Here is a 22,613-nt window from a genome sequence, read left to right on the forward strand (position 1 = left end):
GGATTGGTTTTATTTATTATTCATTTTAATATTATTAACTATTGTAACATCCTTGGTGTTATGGGTCAATTTCGACCCACATATATTTACTTCAACAAAAAGGAAAAAAAGTCTCTTTTTCAGCAACAGAACTTTAATACAAACACAAAATGAAAAGCAGAACAAGCCAGAACCCAAAATATTGATTTGCAAGGTCAAACAAACAACAACCAGTCAAGCAAATCAAACCAACAGAAACCAACTACTGGTTCAAAACCAGTAAAAAACAAAAACAGGGGAAAAGTCTCTGTGTGTAAGAATATGCATGTGTATGTGTGTGTGTTTAGATGCGTGTGTGTCAAAAACTGACAACATGAGCCAACAGTGGTGGTGTCTGTAAAAGAGGTGGAGCTCTGTCCTTCACCTGCAAGATTTCAGCAGGCAGCTCAGGTCCGGTTTTCTTCACTGTGCCACCATGATAAGTTTCCTCCTGAGAAGTTCTTGTCCAAGGTCATAGCTGGTAAAAGAATTTTCACAGTGATACTGGGACCCTGCAGTCCAGTCGTCATATCCAGGACCACACTGGACATGGCCGTCTTTGTTTGTTTTGTTGTTGTGCAACGTGAGAGAACGTGACAGACCATTTTATACCAAAGACAGAATGTGTGTGTGTGTGTGTGTGTGTGTGTGTGTGTGTAACCATGTTAAATTCTTTTAAATAAATATGTTTCAACCTACTATTATTTGTATGCTGTATGATTTCTGAAACCCAAGACTATCTCAGGTGTACATACTGCAACCTAAAGTATGGTAATGAGGAGAATGATGAAAAATCCACCAGGTGATCAGAAAATAATAAATGTATTCAGGAAAACAAAATCATCTCTGAACATGTATGATTGAAATATGTCAGTGGGACTGGGAGAATCTGGCTTTACCACAAAGTGTCTCAGCAAGAGATCTGTCACATGTGTCTGCTGTGGAGGGTCAATCTGTCCGTCCTCATTCAGATCATTGATGCAACGACTCTGTGATGATCAAACTACTCAGGATGAAACAGACCAATGTGGACATCAAGTAGCAACTCAGCAGCTGATCAACAGAGTCCTAAGCACCAGTAGAGCCTGTTCATCATCCCTGGGGGGGCTCGAACCACCAGCCTCTCTGTTAACAGCTGATCGCGCTGACCGATTGCGCCACAGAGACTCTGAGTCGCCTGCTTTTCATGAAGAGTTTTCAGGCTAAATTTCAGTGTGTGAGGTCCACACTGCACATTTGAGGGAACATGAAGGACAGATAAGAGTCTGACTGTCATGGTGAAAGCCTTCAGCACTAGAACTGAAACAGCCCCCACAATCTTAACCCCCCCAGACCAAACATCATCGTCCAGCCTCCAACCAGAGGTCCATCAGTTATCATGGGAGCCACATGTGGAGTCTGGATTCTTTTCTAGAATATGACGGCAATGACAGTCCTGCCAAATGACATCACTGACATGAATGGATGACTTCAGTCATGTGACTGGATGACTTCAGTGCATCCAATTACCAAGTGCACTGCAGCAGTCCTTGTTGCTGTCTGCTGTTTTGTCACAGCAAAGTAAGGAAACAGCCTGACGGTCCTCAGGAGGAAATTCAACAACCTCCAAATATGGAGGTGAATCTAGACCTGCTCATGTTTGCTGTCCTTGATGAACTTGGGCGGTACTCTGGTGCTGGGATGAGGTCATGGAGACGATCTGGGAGCAGTCCTGATGTCAAATGGACAAAATGTGTCAATATGTAATAAAATTGGAAACCTATTTGAAGCCTTATTTTATGTTTGATGGACATTTTTTAAATCTCTAATGACTTGTTTTAACTGAACCTACTGGATCCTGTGGTGCCTGATGAGAAGACAACTTGGGTACAAAGTTGAAGAGGAGGGTTTTTGGAGGGGAGGTGATTTTTTTTCCAGTGTTGTAAATCAAAATAACTCCAACTACATGATAGAATTTTCTCAAAATGTCCTGACTAAGATGGATTCCAAACCAAATCAGCTGTCACAAGGGAAAGTCTGCATGTACACACACACACACACACACACACACACACACACACACACACACACACACACAACTACACTCCCACGCACATTTGTAGAGGATTGATATTCAACAATTTATCTTCATCGAAGCACAATAGATTTTTTTTAATCTACTCACAAAAACAAACTATTTGTGTGTGTGTGTGTGTGTGTGTGTGTGTGTGTGTCAGTGGTTTTGACTGAGTAATGAAGAGGAGGAGTTCTCCATTTTTGTCGTCACACTGCAAATAATTTTCAGTTCAACTCACAAAAATGGGCTACACGGTGGTGCAGTGGTCAGCACTGTGGCCTCACAGCAAGAAGGTTCCGGGTTTGAGTCCCGGCTGGGGCGTGGGATCTTTTTGTGTGGAGTTTGCATGTTCTCCCCATGCCTGCGTGGGTTCTCTCTGGTACTCCGGCTTCCCCCCACCATCCAAAGACATGCAATTTGGGGACGAGGCTGATTGATTCTCTAAATTGACCGTAGGTATGAATGGTTGTTTGTCTCTGTGTGTTGGCCCTGGTGACCTGTCCAGGGTGAACCCCGCCTCTCGCCTGAAGATGCTGGGAAAGGCTCCAGCCCCCCCGTGACCCTTACTAGTAAGGAATAAGATGACGATGGATGACTCATAAAAATGAACAGACTTTGACGTTTCATACTTTTGTGTGTCAACAACTTTGGTCTTGAAAGCTCCTGACAAACACACCACATGTCACACAGTCTACACTTTTAATCTGTTGAGAACATGAAACATGTGGCCCCAGTGACCCTGCATGACATTTTTGTCCAATTTAAATTTTGATTCATGACCCAGAACCACTCAAAACCCCAGAAAAATAAAGGTTTTGGTGCATTAAAGACATAAATAATAACATCATCATGTTTCAAGGTTTTCTTCCCTCAAATCTGAAGGTCAAGCTGCATTATCTGCTGTGCTCATTAGCAGGGGAATTAGCTCAAATGGTAGAGTGCTAGCTTAGCATGTGAGAAGTAGAGGGATCCTTGCCCTCATTCTCCAGAATACTTCAGCTTGTTCTGTCGATCAGAGGAGCTGCTGGGTGATGAATGCTGATGTTTGTCCACTGCTGTGATAAAGTGTCACCCTGTTACTGTTACTGACCATTGGAGCTAATTCCCCTGCTAATGAGCACAGATAATGCAGCTTGACCTTCATGCATGGTTGGATGAGCGTCACCAGTTGAAGCTTCTCTGGTTGACCAAGTGGCAGAACCTGGACCCTCCTGGAGGAGAACCACAGGTGAGGGCCTTCTTGGCTCCAGATTGATGGAAATCAAGTGTCTGAGGCTGTTAGCAGCCATTAAGTTGATCTGGTTGGGCACTGGTATTTTTTCTTGCTGCAGCTCAGGAGTGATTCAGGAGAAGAGTTTCAGAACAGCCAAGGTTGGAGACTGGAATTTTAAAATTTCCCCTGGAACCAGACAACCTTGGGAGGGAAAACCTCCAATCATAGCCACTCAGATGTGTCATGTTTAAGTGATGAAAATATGGGTTAGTCACTGGGAGTGTGTGTGTGTTTAAAAAGGCAAAAAAGTCTTTTTTTTCAGCAATAGAACTTTAATGCAAACACAAAATGAAAAGCAGAACAAGCCAGAACCCAAAATATGGATTTACAGAGACAGTGTGCTGGGCTCAGAACCCAGAGGTTGATGGATCAAAACCATCCTCTGCTAAAAGAAGGGAACAAAATAAACCTGATTGTTTTTGAAATGTGAATCTGTTAAAGAGAGGTGGAAATGGTGAGGTAGTCAGTTGTCCCTTTTGTTTTATTACAGAGACCTCATTGTTACTTAAATAATTTTAATTCTTTACTTGAAGATTCACGCTTTTTCGCTCAAAATGTTTGACAACTTCTTGCATGTTGGTGCCCCATCACACACAACAGGTGAACTTGTACTCTTTTCACCTCTGACCCACAAACATTCATAGTCTTCCAGTGAACGTCCAATTATCTTCTGAAATCAGTGATGAATCTTTACCTGCTGAGACTCATTATCTCTGACTGTGACTAGCATGTGCTAGCAGAATACAGCACTCCTTCTTCATTATCTGTCTTTGTCTCTGACCAGCTCTCCTGCTCTCTTTCCTCCAACCAGTCAAAGCAGACATCTTCACCTACTGATCTTGGATCTGCTGCCCGTTCCTGCCTGGTAAAAGAAGGAACCAGCACCTGGTTCTCCAGGCTGAATTAACTCCAGGACGTTGGCCAGCCGTGTTAGTTGAAACCTTATTTGTCCAAATAGAGAAAAAATAAGTCTGATTCTTAATGAAAGATGACATCATGGCTTTGAAACTGAGGTTGGGGACAAGCCAACATGAGCACATTCATGGAAGAATAGCAATAAAAACAGGAAGTGTTAGTGAGCAAGTACTCACCAGTCTTTCACTATCATACTTGATTCTAGTTGGGAAAAAATGGCTGCTGCTGACTGTGCTGCCTGGTGGTGGATCACTCTTCACCATCCTCACAGGCCTTGATGGAACCAAAAAGACGAGTTCCTGGAGAAGATCTTCTAGGGGGTCCAGGTTAAAGCGGTGCCCCAGCTGGCACGAGGCGCTGACCCAGGTCCTGCATGTGAGATACTGTCAGTTCTGTTCTGCCCTGCTCACAACCACAGGCTGGTGTTGAGGCCTGCAGCAACCAGGGCCCCAGTCACCAAGTGTATAAAGGCTGGTCATTGTGGCAGTGGGAGGAGTCAAAATGAAGACAGACCACTGTGAGCAGGACGTTACTGCAAAAGCAAGAAGAACTTGACCATGTTTCCTACAGTACCCAGGAGGCTTGGTAGTTGTTGAAGGAAGCTCCAAAAGCAAAGAGCAGACAGCAGGATATAAAAAGAAAAGATCCAGACACTAAAACTACAAGTAGAAACAAGATGAAATACTAAAAGCTTTGGAAAGATACTCCAAGGTTGTATATACATTATTATATACACTACTATTCTCATTGACTCTTAAAGAGGGAAAGGAAGAATTAGAATGTGGATCAGATCAGCTGATTTTAGTGTTAAGTCCATCCCTCCATCCACTTTCTGTTCTTATCCTTTAAGGGTCGGGGGGGGGGGGGCGATCCCAGGTGACATTGGGCAAGAGGCAGGGTCAGCAGATCTCCAGTCTCTGAGGAGGCGTGGGTTCAGGGTGAACCTTGGACAGGTCAGAATTTCTGATGATGTCATCAGGGCTTTGACAGTAACTAGAATTCTGTCTTTGATCTCAGGAGGACATGAAAGAAACACAATTGAGGACAGTAGAAGAGAGCACATTCAGCTTCATTAGAAACACTTGAACTGTTGAACAGTAGAATTTGTTTGAAACAGTTTATAACACTTAGTGACAGGATTGAAGAGGGAAGATTTTTCTACTTTAAATTTAATTCTAACTTCCAAGTCAAGTCAAGTCAATTTTATTTATGAAGTGCCAAATCACACCAGAAGTTATCTCATGACACTTTACAAGTTTATCTAATGAGATCGGTACCCTGGAAGGTATCACCTTGGCCCCCAGCACGACCCTAAGGAACCTAGGAGTTCTCTTTGATCAGGATCTGTCCTTTAATGCCCACATAAAGCAAATTTCTAGGACTGCTTTATTTCATTTGTGAAACATTGCTGAGATCAGACACATCCTGTCTCAAAAAGATGCAGAAAAACTAGTCCATGCCTTTGTCACTTCCAGATTAGATCTGCTGCTATAGGCTTAGGCTACTGGGGGATCTCCCATGGTGCACTGGGCTTCTCTCTACTCCTCTCTGTCCTCCTATATGTGTCATACATGAATCATAATCATGCATATTAATAACTCGTCTTCTTCTCTGGAGCCTTCAGGCTCCTCTCATCCCAGATCTGGGTGCTGCTGAAGGAGGCTGCAGACCTGAAGAGGCTCAAGCTGCCACCCGTAGCTCCACCTGCTCACCGTCTGTCCATCAGTCTCTTCCCTTCTCTCTCTCTTTATCTCTGTCCCTTTCTCTCCTTCTGCATATCTGTCTTCCTCCATTATCTGTCTTTGTCTCTGCCCCGCTCTCCTGCTCTCTTTCCCCCCAACCGGTCAAAGCAGAAGGCTGTCCCCATTGAGCCTGGATCTGCTCGATGTTCCTGCCTGATAAAAGGAAGGTTTTTGTCGCCGCTGTTGCAGGATGTGCTTGCTGATGGAGAATTGTTGGGTGTAGATTCATTGAAGGAGTGTGGTACTGGACCTACTCTACCAGTAAAGTGTCATGACATAACGTTTGTTGTGATTTGGCGCAAAATAAATAAAATTAACTTGACCAGTGTTATTTGTGGTCTTTTGTTAATTGCATGGCACATGAAATTATTTTTGGTCACTTTTCTAGTGACAGTCTCACAGAAGCAAGACAAGAACACATCTACTTTTGATGATGACAGTTTGTTCAACACTAAACTTCATCCAGTACCATGTTGTCAAACACTGGAACATCCACAGCACCTGAACAGGGACCTGAACCCTGGACCCTCAGATTAAAAGTCTGATGCTCTACCGTCTGAGCTACTCAGGCTCTTCCTACAGCATTTGGACAGGAAAAGAAACACCTGTGAAGGTGTCTGTGTAGGTTCTCATTCATCCAGGTCATCGTAGATCGAAGCGAAGTAAAATCTGGTCAACTGGACGTAAGTTTATCTTGAAGACGTTTCACCTCTCATCTGAGAGGCTTCTTCAGTTCTAGTGAAGAGTGTGGAAACTCCAGCTTATAAACCTATGTGGGAGTGGTCAGTGCTATTGTGGTGGAAACGACCCTCCCGAGACTCACCTGGCCTCTCCAAACGACAGTCGTTGTGCGGTGTCAGGGAGTTTCAGGGGTGGTCGTTAGGGAGTTTCACCGACCACTCAGATGCTAATGGGCTGTGCTGGCATCAGCCGTTCCACATGGGTCTTTCAGCTGAACTCTTTGGGGAAGCTTTGAAAGGACTTGGTTGTAAATAGGTGAAAGGAAATGTCGCAGTCCACCTCCTCTGTTCAAAGATGGTTTCTCTATCCTGACGTGGATGGCTTCTTTAACTCCTCTTTCAAACCATCTGTCCTCTCTGTCGAGAATTTGGACATGGTCGTCCTGGAAGGAGTGGCTTTCCTCCTTGAGGTGGAGGAAAACCGCTGAGTCCTGTCCTCCAGAGTTGGCTCTTCTATGTTGGGCCATGCGCTTGTTGAGGGGCTGTTTGGTTTCCCCTATGTAGAGATCCGTGCAGGCCTCACTGCATCTGACAGCGTATACCAGATTGCTTTTCTGGCTTTTTTGGTCAGAATTGTTACAGTGATACTGGGACCCTGCAGTCCAGTCGTCATATCCAGGACCACACTGGACATGGCCGTCTTTGTTTGTTTTGTTGTTGTGCAATGTGAGAGAATGTGACAGACCATTTTATACCAAAGACAGAATGTGTGTGTGTGTGTGTGTGTGTGTGTGTGTGTGTGTGTGTGTGTGTGTGTGTGTAAAACCATGTTAAATTCTTTTAAATAAATATGCTTCAACCTGCTATTATTTGTATGCTGTGTGATTTATGAAACCCAAGACTAACTAAGGTGTACATACTGCAACCTAAAATATGGTAATGAGGAGAATGATGAAAAATCCACAAGGTGATCAGAAAATAATAAATGTATTCAGGAAAAAAAATCATCTCTGAACATGTGTGATTGAAATATGTCAGTGGGACTGGCAGAATCTGGCTTTACCACAAAGTGTCTCATCAAGAGGTCTGTCACATGCGTCTGCTGTGGAGGGTCAATATTCAGATCATTGATGCAACAACTTTGCTATGATCAAACTACTCAGGATGAAACAGACCAATGTTGACATCAAGTAGCAACTCAGCAGCTGATCAACAGAGTCCTAAGCACCAGTAGAACCTGTTGATTGTCCCTGGGTGGGCTCGAACCACCAGCCTCTCGGTTAACAGCCGAGCACACTGACCGATTGAGCCACAGACACTCTGAGTCTCCTGCTTTTCATGAAGAGTTTTCAGGCTAAATTCAGTGTGTGAAGTCCACACTGCACATTTGAGGGAACATGAAGGACAGATAAGAGTCTGACTGTCATGGCGAAAGCCTTCAGCACCATCTTAACCCCCCAGACCAAACATCATCGTCCAGCCTCCAACCAGAGGTCCATCAGTTATCATGGGAGCCACATGTGGAGTCTGAATTCTTTTCTAGAAAGTGACGGCAATGACAGTCCTGCCAAGTGACATCACTGACATGAATGGATGACTTCAGTGCATCCAATTACCAAGTGCACTGCAGCAGTCCTTGTTGCTGTCTGCTGTTGTGTCACAGCAAAGTAAGGAAACAGCCCGACGGTCCTCAGGAGGAAATTCAACAACCTCCAAAGATGGAGGTGAACCTGGACCTGGGATGAGGTCATGGAGATGATCCGGGAGAAGTCCTGATGTCAAATGGACAAAATGTGTCAACATGAAACAAAATTGGAAACCTATTTGAAGCCTTATTTTGTGTTTGATGGACATTTTTTAAATCTCTAATGACTTGTTTTAACTGAACCTACTGGATCCTGTGGTGCCTGATGAGGAGACAATTTGGGTACAAAGTTGAAGAGGAGGGTTTTTGGAGGGGAGGTGATTTTTTTTTCCAGTGTTGTAAATCAAAATAACTACAACGACATGATATAATTTTCTCAAAATGTCCTGACTAAGATGGATTCCAAACCAAGGGACTAAACCAAACCAATTCCTACTTAACCCTAAGCTCCACCTTAGTTCCAGATGAAACTGGTTGATAGGAACCGTCCCACTTGGAACATTTCCTTCACCTTCACCACCACTGGAGTATCAGCAAAGATTTTGGTCAACACCAGAATGGTTGAGACAAGACAACATGCTACCAATCCTCTCTCTCTCCCTCATCATCAGCTGCTACAGCCCTTGAAAGAAAACCTTTGACACATGGACCTAAAGGAGGAGCAGATGTTGTCTCCTCTGGAACAGCAGTTTAACGTTGTTGGCAGGACTCGAACCTGCGCGGGGAGACCCCAATGGATTTCTAGTCCATCGCCTTAACCACTCGGCCACAACAACTACACTCCCATGAACATGAGTAGAGGATTGATATTCAACATTTCATCTTCATCGAAGCACAGTCGATTTTTTTAATCTTCTCACAAACACAAACTATTTGTGTGTGTGTGTGTGTGTGTGTGTGTGTGTGTGTGTGTGTGTGTGTGTGTGTGTGTTGTTTACCAGCAAGATGAAAACTGTTGTGGTATTTGACAATTCTATTGTTTCTGAATGAAAATCATGTGAAGGAGAATCATTAAGACATCCTAAAAATGGCTGAGGTCTGCTGAGCTGCAGCAGGTCTGAGCTGCTTTTGATGCCCAGATGATGAGGAGGCAGTGAATGTTGGGTTTGGTGGAGCTGAAAAAAATGCTGCAAGTGTTGAGAGGTCTGCTGGTGTCCAGGACTTCCTCTCCAGGTCTGAGGGCTTCTCCCTGCAGTTCCCACAAACACCACAACAGTCCTGGAACCCCTGCAGATGGTGGAGGACCATGATGACCCCGCTGCACCATCAGGCCATCAAAAACCAGTCCTGATGATCAAAAAGGTCCCTCCACTCATTCAGGGTCAACTCTAGAAGAAGCTTCTGGAACAGATGAGCAAACACACTCAACTAGAAATCATGATTTAAACGCAATGTTGATTTTTACATTTTCCTTCAATGTTTTAAAAACCATCAAAGTGGACAGAAGCCCAGATGGTCCAAACCTGTTTCCTGTCTCCTGCCATTGTGCAGAGCCTCGGTTCTGTCCTGCTGCTGTCCAGTTGTCTCTACTGAGCTCCTCTGCTGGTTCCACCTTGAAGAGTGTCTGAGCTAAAATTGAATCTTGGGGAACTTCAACCTTTGATCTAAGAGTTTTGTGTTTGATTTTAGAATTCTTTCTTTGATCTCAAAGACATGGAAGCTCAATCTGGTGTTGAGGAGGCCGTGATCCCATAGTGGTTAGTACTCTGTGTTGTGGCTGCAGCAACCCCGGTTCGACTCCAGGTCACGGCAGCATGAGACAAATTTCTTGCGTGTACTGATGGACACAAACCAAGCTGAAATTTCCCACAATGCAATAAGGCGGTGTTTGGTCAGTGTTGAGCAGGCGTCAGTCTGACAATGATGTCATATTATTTTGTTATCACTTGACCAGACCCAAAAGTAGGCTCCAGGTATCAGTTTCTTCTCAATGCTAATGTCTGCTAGCTTAGTCTGCTACTTTGATGGCTCTGACTACAAAAAGGTCCAGACCCCTGGATATGGTGGTTCCTCCCTAAACGTAGATTCTGTCAGCTCATGTTTTGAAATCAACTCACAGTGCTAACCACTGCACCACCGTGCAGCCCCATTTGGAAACCATCTTGAGAATATTTGGAGAAAGTTCAATCATTCAGCTGCAGTTACAGTGACTTACAACACTGCAAAAAAAAAAAAAATCACCCCTCCACAAACACTCTTGTCCAACTTTTGTGCCCAAATTTTCTCCTCATGAGGCACCAAATCAAGTCAAGTCATTTTTATTTGTATGGAACCAAATCACAACAAAAGTTCTCTCATGACTCTTTACTGGTAGAGCAGGTCCAGCACCAAACTCCTTCAATGAATCTACACCCAACAATTCTCCATCAGCAGCACATCCTGCAACAGCGGCGATGAAAACCTTCCTTTAACAGACAGGAATGTCGAGCAGATCCAGGATCAGTGGGGACGGCCTTCTGCTTTGTCCGGTTGTATTTAAAGCTCCATCAGATTGGAACAACCTTTCCTCCTCACTTCGGTCTCTCACTTCCTTTCTCATCTTCAAATCATCAAGCATTTTCAAACATCTGCTCTTGTTTCTGATGCACCTCACCTTTTCTCTCCAGGATTCACTCTGTACTTGTTCTTGTTTGTTCTCTGTACTATACATATGTGGATATTTGTGTATGAATATGCATTGTGTACTTTAATGGTGCATAGAAGCAGAATTTATTTAGATGGGTTTTTAAATGTATGAGCATGTGAAGACAGGCCCACTCTTACTTTGCAATGGGATCTCTGATCATACTTGGTATAATGCTGAATGGTGGCTTTGGGGAACATTGTTGACAGCATTCACCACTGGAGCCTACTTTGATTGCCAGTCAGGACAGGTGTTATTCAGGATGGAATATTGGCTGGACAAGTTGCTCCACATTCACTTTCAGCCGAGTCAGGAGTTGAACCTGGAATCTTCTAAGCTGAAGTCAGACGCGTTGTCCATTGTACCACCAGCCCTACAGAGTGGAGGGGTTTTATAAAAAAAGAGTCTACACATTCAGATGTATGACAGAAAATGTAAATGATATGGCGCCATTTTCTGTTTTTGTGCTGTCTGATTTTCTAAATATAACATTTATTATATATTTATTTATTTATAAATATTTGTAAGACGAAAATAAGAAAGACAACCTGCATCATCACAGTCATGAAGACCTCAACACGGTTGAAGAGAAAGTCTCAGGGTGGATTCTTGTGTTTTGCAGCATCCTTGATGTGTCTGCATAGAATGCATTGGTGTTGTGGACCCACATCCACCAAGAGTGGAACCAAGAAAAGCAAGTGGAGAATGTTTCTGGAGGAGCTGGGAAATTCCCTGGTCAAGCCACACATCGAGGGAAGGGAACGGATGCCCCGAGACCCAGACGCTGCAGCCTTGCTCAGACAGCTGCAGAGCTCACCCAGCACTCCATCCATGCCATCAGCAACACAGAGAGCAACCACGCCAGCATCCTCCTCAGCAGCCCTGCCTCAACACCAACCAGAACAGCCACAGCCAAGACCCACTCAGGCCACCGGATTCCAGAAGAAAGAGGAGTCAGGTCTGCCCAAGCAGTCAGGACAGCAGGACAAACGGATTGTGGTTCAACTGCAAACACACACACACACACACACACACACACACACACACACACACACACACACACACACACACACACATGCATGTTGTTGCACCAAGAGACTTTTCCTCTGTTTTTGTTTTTTACTGGTTTTGAACCAGTAGTTGGTTTCTGTTGGTTTGATTTGCTTGACTGGTTGTTTTTTGTTTGACCTTTCAAATCCATATTTTGGGTTCTGGCTTGTTCTGCTTTTCATTTTGTGTTTGTATTAAAGTTCTGTTGCTGAAAAAAATACTTTTTTGTCTTTTTCTTGAAGTAAATATATGAGGGTGGAAACTGACCCATAACACCATGGATGTTACAATAGTTAATAATATTAAAACGAAACAATGAATAAAACCAATCCATGTCAGAGATGTGTTCTAACACCCCTCAGTAATGGTCAGGAAACACAACAACCTTTTGTTTATTTCTATGATTTTCTTGAGGTTCATTTGATAATTTTTTAAACTGAAATCGAGGGTTTACTGACTAAAAAAGGTCCAGAGGCCCACAACAAAATATTCAAATCAATATTTCCATGGATAAGGAAGCCTAACAAGGTGACCAAGGGATGGGAAACAACTTGGATGATAGAAAATTGTTTTTAGTTTATTTTACAGCTGATTGAAGATGTGGGTCAAAACCGACCTGTTAACATCAGAGATGGGAACAGAAAGCTAACACAAGAGGAAGGTTGAAGCTATGAAAAAGGAGTTTGATAAAAATCTTGAACTGACAGTAGAAATATCCTTTTGTATGTTTACCTTTGTTGACAGAAGTCACTTTAGCTTGGCAGTGAAAAGAATCTCTGCTAGCTTGACAAATAAGTGGCACAAACTGGGTTCAAGCTGGACTTTGGACACTGGTATCTGCAACAACTCCCATCAACTCCTAATTTGTGTGTACAAAAAAATCATTGAGAAATCAAGGTGAGATCAAAGAAAGAATTCTAAGATCCCCCAGGGACGATGAACAGGCTCTACTGGTGCTTAGGACTCTGTTGATCAGCTGCTGAGTTGCTACTTGATGTCAACATTGGTCTGTTTCATCCTGAGTAGTTTGATCATAGCAGAGTCGCTGCATCAATGATCTGAATGTGGACGGACAGATTGACCCTCCACAGCAGACGCACGTGACAGATCTCTTGATGAGACGCCTCAGTCTTCAATTTAGTCGTCGTGTGTCATGCAGTGTTGAGGAGGCCGGCTGGCTGTGGGTAAAGTGGGGTTCAGAGTTTGTGGAGTTGGCTCTGGACTGAAGGGGGTCACTGATTTGTTCTCAGATGCTACAGCTCAGGTTAGCGAGGTGGTGGAGAAATGAGTGAGAACTCTGCCAGCTGGAGCCTCTTGGGTCCCGGGAGGCTTCACTCCTGGAGGTGGAAACGATGAGGCGTTTTAAAATCTGCTCCTCTTTCATGCTGACTTGTTTTCTTGGGTTCCCTCTTTTATTCATGTGTGATTTTAATCTCAGCTCTCTAAAAGTGAATGGAGCCAGAACCCATTTTAAAAGAGCTGCTCTTTTTAAACTGCTGGAGATCTAGAGGATCCCTGCCATGTTTGTCCAGGAGACCCACAGCACAACAGTCAGTGAATGGGGATACAGGCAGGCTTTTAATGGAGGTCATTTGAAGTCCCAAGTCCAGTTGGAGCAGAGGGTGGAGTTTTATTCTCCAGGAGTTTTTTGTTGTTGTTTTTTCACCAGTTTCTTTTGATTTGGAGGAAATCGTTCCAGGTGTTTGAAAGAAGGTGAGAGCAACTTTGGAAAATCGAAGCGAAGTAAAATCTGGTCAACTGGACGTAAGTTTTAAACTACGGTACGTAAACTTATTGTAAACTAAATGGTAGAAGCTGTTGAATTTCTGTATCAGAACAAGGAGAAAGGACCCCCAATGAAGGAGTGGTGTGTGTGTGAATGAGAGGACATTGTTCAGTCCACAGACCTGAGCATCGCTGCTCTGACTACCACGTTACCTCCTGGTTATCAGTGTGAAGTCAATGGTGAGGTAGTCAGTTGTTCCTTGTGTTTTATTCCAGAGGCCTGGTAGTTAAATGCTGAATTCAATAATTTTAATTCTTAACTTGAATTTTCATGCTGTTTTGCTGGAAATGTTTGACAACTTCTTGCATGTTGGTGCCCCATCACACAAAAAAGGTGCAGTTGTACTCTTTTCACCTCTGACCCACAAACATTCCACCAGTGAACGTCCAGAAATTGAAGCATAAACAGTTCAGCAACAACAAATTCTTCAAATCATCCTCTGAACCGAGAGCCACAGGCTCCTCCCAACATATGCAACACTGCCATTGAACTCTGCTTCAGTGTAACGGTGGTCGAAGGGTCAACATTGAACCTGTTGTATGACTTGAAAATTGTATCAGAGATCTGTGAGCAGGGCAAAATATATGAAAGTGTTGTCATGAACAGGTTGTGCATTTCTGTAGGTCCAAACATACCCTGGAGTCCACCAATGCCAGTTGTGACCTTGTGGGCTCCGGCTCCAGCGCTGTCAGTGAAAAATGACTGACAATCCATTGTCTCCTGGTGAGTCCTGCTGTGTTGGTAGGATGCATCAAATCACTGTGGGAACAAGAGACACAGTGACTGAACTGTAGCCCATCCATCCATCCATCCATCCATCCATCCATTCATCCATTCATTCATCCATCCATCCATCCATCCATCCATCCATCCATTCATTCATTCATTCATTCATCCATCCATCCATTCATCCATCCATCCATTCATTCATCCATCCATCCATCCATCCATCCATTCATCCATCCATCCATCCATCCATCCATCATCCATCCATCCATCCATCCATCCATCCATTCATTCATTCATCCATCCATCCATTCATTCATCCATTCCTCCATCCATTTTCTTCCACTTATCCTGTTAAGGGTTGTGGGGTGGGGGGACCTGTCTCCCCAGCTTTCAGCGTGAAGTGGGTTCACCCTGGAGGGGTCGCCAGTCCATTGCAGGGCCAACACATAAAGACAGACAACCATTCACACTCACAGTCACACCTAGAGTCAGTTTAGAGTATCAATCAGCCTCGTCCTCATTCTCATGTCTTTCCCACTGAAAAACTTTCACACCTGAAGTGTGAAGCATCGATAAAAGTTAATTTGACAGCACAACAGAAAATCCTAGTATATCACTGACACATTCTGTAAAAGAAATGATAGAAGCTGTTGAATTTTTAGAATGAGAAAAAATGTCCCCCAATGAAAGAGTGATGATTCTTTATTTTGATTTTGTTCTTCACTCCTACACAAGAGAGGGAAAGTGTCGGCTGGCTAGGAGCAACTGCCTGCTTCAGAATGGGACGAGCCTCAGGACTTTCCAGTGAGAGCTGCAAACTTCCACCAGCGCCCACTGCCAGCACGTCTTCATGATGGAGCTGAGAAGAACACAACAACACAAGAGCACTGGAGAGGAGCACATCACTTCTTTGCTTCCTTGCCACTCTCATATCTGTCTGTACCATCTAGAGCTGGGGGGAGGAGCTTCACATGTTTTTTTTCTTGTTTTTTTTTCCAAAAGGGAATGACATGACTTACTCTGTATATTAGTATATGAACTACTGAGAATGTTCATCCCCAGTTTTAAGTTAGAATTAAATGTTAAGTAGAAAATCTTCCATCTTCAATCCTGTCACTCAGTGATGTAAAATGTTTCAAACAAATTCTACTGTTCAACAGTTCAAGTGTTTCTAATGAAGCTGAATGTGCTCTCTTATACTTTCCTCAATTGTGTTTCTTTCATGTCCTCCTGAGATCAAAGACAGAATTCTAGGTACTGTCAAAGCCCTGATGACATCATCAGGAATTCTGACTTTGATATGGAAACTCTTGCTTTAATTTGAATTTGATCTGACTAATGTTTTAGTTTAGGTTGCATGAGACTGATGCCCCCCCCCCCCCCCCCCGTGACCCTTAAAGGATAAGAATAGAAAGTGGATGGAGGGATGGACTTAACACTGAAATCAGCTGATCTGATCCACATTCTAATTTTTCCTTTCCCTCTTTAGGAGTCATGGAGAATAGTAGTGTATATAATAATGTATATACAACCTTGGAGTATCTTTCCAAAGCTTTTAGTATTTCATCTTGTTTCTACTTGTAGTTTTAGTGCCTGGATCTTTTCTTTTTATATCCTGCTGTCTGCTCTTTGCTTTTGGAGCTTCCTTCAACAACTACCAAGCCTCCTGGGTACTGTAGGAAACATGGTCAAGTTCTTCTTACTTTTGCAGTCACGTCCTGCTCACATTGGTCTGTCTTCATTTTGACTCCTCCCACTGCCACAATGACCAGCCTTTATACACTTGGTGACTGGGGCCCTGGTTGCTGCAGGCCTCACCACCAGCCTGTGGTTGTGAGCAGGGCAGAACAGAACTGACAGTATCTCACATGCAGGACCTGGGTCAGCGCCTGGTGCCAGCTGGGGCACCGCTTTAACCTGGACCCCCTGGAAGATCTTCTCCAGGAACTCGCTTTTTTGGTTCCATCAAGGCCTGTGAGGATGGTGAAAAGTGATCAACCACCAGGCAGCACAGTCAGCTGCAGCCATTTTTTCCCACTAGAATCAAGTATGATAGTGAAAGACTGGTGAGTACTTGCTAACTAACACTTCCTGTTTTTATTGCTATTCTTCCATGAATGTGCTCATGTTGGTTTGTCCCCAACCACAGTTTCAAAGCCATGATGACACCTTTCATCAACAATCAGACATATTTTTTTCTCTATTTGGACAAATAAGGTTTCAACCGACACGGCTGGCCAACGTCCTGGAGTTAATTCAGCCTGTAGAACCAGGTGCTGGATCCTTCTTTTACTAGGCAGGAACAGGCAGCAGATCCAAGATCAGTAGGTGAAGATGTCTGCTTTGACTGGTAGGAGGAAAGAGAGCAGGAGAGCTGGTCAGAGACAAAGACAGATAATGAAGAAGGAGTGCTGTATTCTGCTAGCACATGCTAGTCACAGTCAGAGATAATGAGTCTCAGCAGGTAAAGATTCATCACTTATTTCAGAAGATAATTGGATGTTCACTGGAAGACTATGAATGTTTGTGGGTCAGAGGTGAAAAGAGTACAAGTGCACCTGTTGTGTGTGATGGGGAACCAACATGCAAGAAGTTTTATACATTTTGAGCGAAAAAGCGTGAATCTTCAAGTAAAGAATTAAAATTATTTAAGTAACAATGAGGTCTCTGTAATAAAACAAAAGGGACAACTGACTACCTCACCATTTCCACCCCTCTTTAACAGATTCACATTTCAAAACAATCAGGTTTATTTTGTTCTCTTCTTTTAGCAGAGGATGGTTTTGATCCATCAACCTCTGGGTTCTGAGCCCAGCACGCTTCCTCTGTAAATCCATATTTTGGGTTCTGGCTTGTTCTGCTTTTCATTTTGTGTTTGTATTAAAGTTCTATTGCTGAAAAAAGTTTTTTTTGCCTTTTTAAACACACACACACACACACACACACACACACACACACACACACACACACACTTCCAGTGACTAATCCATATTTTCATCACTTAAACCACCACTGGAGTATTCACCTGGTGACGCTCATCCAACCATGCATGAAGGTCAAGCTGCATTATCTGCTGTGCTCATTAGCAGGGGAATTAGCTCCAATGGTCAGTAACAGTAACAGGGTGACACTTTATCACAGCAGTGGACAAACATCAGCATTCATCACACAGCAGCTCCTCTGATCAACAGAACAAGCTGAAGTATTCTGGAGAATGAGGCCATGGTTCCCTCTACCTCTCACATGCTAAGCTAGCACTCTACCATTGGAGCTAATTCCCCTGCTAATGAGCACTGCAAATAATGCAGCTTGACCTTCAGATTTGAGGGAAGAAAACCTTGAAACATTCATTCATCTTCTTCCACTTATTCCTGTTCAGAGTCTCGGGGGGCTGGAGCCTATCCCAGTGTCTACGGGCAAAAGGCAGCGTTCACCCTGGACCAGTCACCAGTCTATCACAGGGACAACATACAGGGACAAACAACCATTCACACTCACATTCATACCTACAGTCAATTTAGAGAATCCATTCAGCCTTGTCCCCAAATTGAATGTCTTTAGACTGTGGGAGGAAGCCAGAGTACCAGAGAGAACCCACGCAGGCACAGGGAGAACTTGCAGACACTACACAAGAAGATACTGCGCCCGAGCCGGTACTCGAACCCAGAACTTTCTTGCTGTGAGGCCACAGTGCTAACCACTGCACCACCCTGCAGCCCCCTTGAAACATGATGATGTTATTATTTATGTCTTTAATGCACCCAAACCTTTATTTTTCTGGGGTTTTGAGTGGTTCTGGGTCATGAATCAAAATTTGAATTGGACAAAAATTTCATGCAGGGTCACTGGGGCCACACGTTACATGTTCTCAACAGATTGAAACTGTAGCGTGTGTGACATGTGGTGTGTTTGTCAAGTTCATCAAGGACAGTAAACATGAGAAGGTCTAGATTCACCTCTATCTTTGGAGGTTGTTGAATTTCCTCCTGAGGACCGTCAGGCTGTTTCCTTACTTTGCTGTGACACAACAGCAGACAGCAACAAGGACTGCTGTAGTGCACTTGGTAAAATCACCATCTGTAGACTGGACCAATATGCTGATGTGATCCTTTGATTAGTTTCGGCGGATCAGTCAGAGATCAAAGACTGAAGCAGGAGATCAATGCTCAGAATTCAGAGATCAAAGACTCCTGGAGCGTTGCCCTCTCTTGTCTTTGGGCCTGGATGTTAATGAATGTTTTACACATTTCTTTTTAAGAAAAAACTTGCATGACATTTCAAGGAATTTTTCCTGCCAATACAGGACAACACCCACTCACAAACCAGTGCTGGACAAGTTCCTTCAAAGCTGTAATGCCTTATTTCTTACTTGTTACTGTCATTGTAAAATAATTGGTTCCATTACGATTGTGTCTGCCAGGGCTTGGTGACTGTACAGGAGGTCTGGGGGCTGCAGGGCCACAACAAGCCCATTTCCTCAACTCTCCATTTAGTACAGAGGTCCCCAAGTATGGACCAGTGAGGATAAATGTGATAGTGGAGTAATCTGTTTGTTCTTCAATTGGTCCAACTTGATGGTGAGTCTCCTTTTATCAAGAATTACTGAATGCTTGTGTTATTTATGGCATTGTAAACACTTTATAAACCCTTCATTCAGAGCTGTAAAGAACCTTTAACCTCATATCCCAGACATCAAAGTGGGCCACTAACTGGTGAGATGAAGCTATGCTATGCTGCTACATTCTGAAGAGGTAAAGTAGCAGGTTCTGAGAGTGATGGCTAACCTGGATGTGTTCATCTCCTACTTTAATATCAGCGTCCACACTTGGAGCTCTGACCACCTCCAGCTTTTTGTTCCTGTTTCTGCTTCAGTCAACAGGGAACTCAAACCTGCAACAGAATCATCAACAACAATGGAATAGAAAACAGAGGAAGACAAAATATCATAAACTTACAAAGCTGAGAAATGTTCATGGAGAATAAATGCACACATTATGATTGAGGCCAGAAAGTAAAACTCCACACCAAATGTATTTTGACATGTAGGGATAATGAACTTGAATGTGTTGAAAAAGCAGATGAATGAATCCACTATCACAAGATGGCGTCACAGATCCTGATGCTCTGAGCAGGAAACACCAAGCAAAACATGACTAAAAAGCTCCTGTTGTTCCCTCCATGAAAAACTGTGGCACTGATGAGAAGAAGGATCCAAGCGTCCTCTGAGGATCCATCGCCTCACCATTCGGTAGAAGGATGATAGGGTCGGCACCAGGAGAAACCCTTGTGTCTCTGATGCAGGGAAGATGGAGCACTGAAGAGGCCACATTGTGGCGTCCTGAAGAGGACATTTGGTGGAGCCTGAGACAGCAAACATCACGTCGCCCTTCATCAGAAGAACCACAGCACTTCAGTCATGTGACTGAAGTCATCCATTCATGTCAGTGATGTCACTTGGCAGGACTGTCATTGCCGTCACATTCTAGAAAAGACTCCAGACTCCACATGTGGCTCCCATGATAACTGATGGACCTCTGGTTGGAGGCTGGACGATGATGTTTGGACTTGAAGGAAAACTCCTTCTCCAAATTCCATTGTGTTCAAATTTCAAGTCCCACAATAAGAAGTAGCTGAATCTGACAGGTGAAGGTTGGGAACTCCAAGATGGTTGATGTTTTCTTGACTTGATGCTCTGACTGTCAGGGTAGATGACAGCTTCTTTCTGCTGCTGCATCTGAGTGGCTATGATTGGAGGTTTTACCTCCCAAGGTTGTCTGGTTCCAGGGGAAATTTGAAAATTCCAGTCCCCAACCTAGGCTGTTCTGAAACTCTTCTCCTGAATCACTCCTGAGCTGCAGCAAGAAAAAATACCAGTGCCCAACCAGATCAACTTCATGGCTGCTAACAGCCTCAGACACTTGATTTCCATCAATCTGGAGCCAAGAAGGCCCTCACCTGTGGTTCTCCTCCAGGAGGGTCCAGGTTCTGCCATTGAGGCTCCTTGTGCCACTGCCAGAGAGCCTCAGCTGCACACTGCAACATTTCAACAGGAGATTGACATTCCTTCAAATGTCCTGACATCTTATTCCAATGGTTCTGTTCCATATTTATATTTTAAAATCAATTACAGGATGAAAGCTGCCACAGCTGGTTTAAGTGAGAGAACACACTAAGAGATTTGAAACCAGTAAAATATGCTTTTCTGTGTGCAAACTAGTGAGGGGCATGGAAGGATATTTTACCACCAATACAGAACCCAAACTTTAGTCATGTGATGAGATGGTGACTGAGAAGAGTGATTATGAAGTTAATGGACAAAATGTGAATTGAAAGAAAATACATTAAAAAATACGTTTTTTTCTGCACAAATTTACTGGTATTAGACTGCATTTTTGGTTCATGAGTAGATTGTAGATAAATTTATTCATATATTGGCTTTAACTGTAGATTAATCCATACATATATATTTGCTTAAACTGTAGTTAAATTTATACATATATTTACTTAAAATAGAGTGCAGGAAACACAAGGCAGCGAAGCACAGACCAGATTGTATAAGAGAGGACACAGGTGAAAAGGTCACAACAGGGAATAGCAGGAGTTTAGCTCATGGCTAGCATCACTCCCTCAAACTAATTCAGTCACAACAGAGTCCACAGAATTTCTATGGTAGGATGAAGTAGAGGGAGTCAGAAGTAGATAAGAGCAAGGTCGTGAATCAGGGAAAGAGAGGTTTTAATCTTCACAGCTGCAACAACAAGGCCACGATGGACCAGAAGGGACTGGCATGGGGTCAGACAGAAGATCCTGCAACAGACATGAAGATCAAAAATACACACTTGCACGCAGAAGCGATCACATAAGCACCTCCCTGTAACACATAAAACTGGAGAAGATAGTTAGATCGTTGGACTTCTTGCCCCAACGCCAGGGACGACGCATCTGTGTATGCTGACTCCAGCATAGGGGAAGACGATCTCCAGAGCTCTGTATTCTTTCCTGTTAATCTGAATAAATTCTTTTGAACCAACTGGAAGGTGTCCTCTCCGGATTTGGAACAGCGCAATACATACACTCTGTGGGTCCTTCTGATTGATTAATGATGACTTGTTGAAAAATTCCTACAAGATGAAAGAGTATCACATATATATTATATACATGTGATACATGCACGTGGCTTTGGACAAAAGCTTAAAGAAATTGTAGGATTGTAGAATTATTTAAACGTACCAAGTGGACTGTTTCAAGTTTCTTGAAGACGCTTCAGCTCTCATCCAAGAGGCGTCTTCAGTTTTCTTCACTGATGGGAGGATTTATGGCTCTGTGGGGGCGGGACCTTCTCCACAGGTGATTGACACATGTGAGCTCAAAGTGTCAGAGTTGTTTCAGTCAGGTTGTGAAAGGGAAGTTGACTCAACTGGTATCTGTGTCAGTTAAAAGCCTCACAGTAATTCCATAATGTAGGAGTAGAAACCAGAGTCGCTTACGACAAGGATGGGATTCGAACCCATGCGCGCAGAGCACAATGGATTAGCAGTCCATCGCCTTAATCACTCGGCCACCTCGTCTGCTGATGGCAATCCTCACCTTTTTAACAACTGAACTCTTTGGAGCCTATTTGTCAGAAATGGACCCAGCAGGAGCCACTGAACACAACTCTGACATAATCAGGCTTCTTCCCAGCAGCATCGTGCTACAGAAGGCAGAATACAGACCATCGACACATCATCAGAGTGAACACCAGCTGATGTTTACAAGTTTAATTCACCTTTTACTACAAAATGACATCCAAGCTCAGATTCTCTTGTCCTGATTGAACAAGTAAATGTTTAAGAAGATGAGAGTACCAGACTTTTTCATCCAAGGAAACAATCATCCTATCACTGTCCTATGCAGAGTTTCTTTAAAAAAAAAAAGTGAGACAACCTCAAGATTTTCTGTTTCCTCTTGTTGGATTTTGCCACAGAGAATCAGAGACAATCAAAAGCTTGTTGGACTTTAATGTTGGAGGACAGAACAAGTCATGACATCATCAGTTTTACCTTCACAGGTGCTTCATTTACTTTACTTTCAATTTTACAGAGGTAGAACCTGAA

General features: G+C 43.5%; 1 non-coding gene across 1 annotated transcript; it reads right to left on the bottom strand.

Moving 5' to 3' along the window:
- Positions 1-9,023: 9,023 nt before the first annotated feature.
- Positions 9,024-9,105, bottom strand: trnas-aga (transfer RNA serine (anticodon AGA)). Its single transcript has one exon. It is a non-coding gene; the product is annotated as a tRNA-Ser (tRNA).
- Positions 9,106-22,613: the final 13,508 nt, after the last annotated feature.

Source organism: Aulostomus chinensis, chromosome 4 (assembly GCF_037954235.1).
Source record: "Aulostomus chinensis isolate RoL2024-O1b breed Wild chromosome 4, RoL_Achi_v1.0, whole genome shotgun sequence".
Classification (NCBI taxonomy): domain Eukaryota; kingdom Metazoa; phylum Chordata; class Actinopteri; order Syngnathiformes; family Aulostomidae; genus Aulostomus; species Aulostomus chinensis.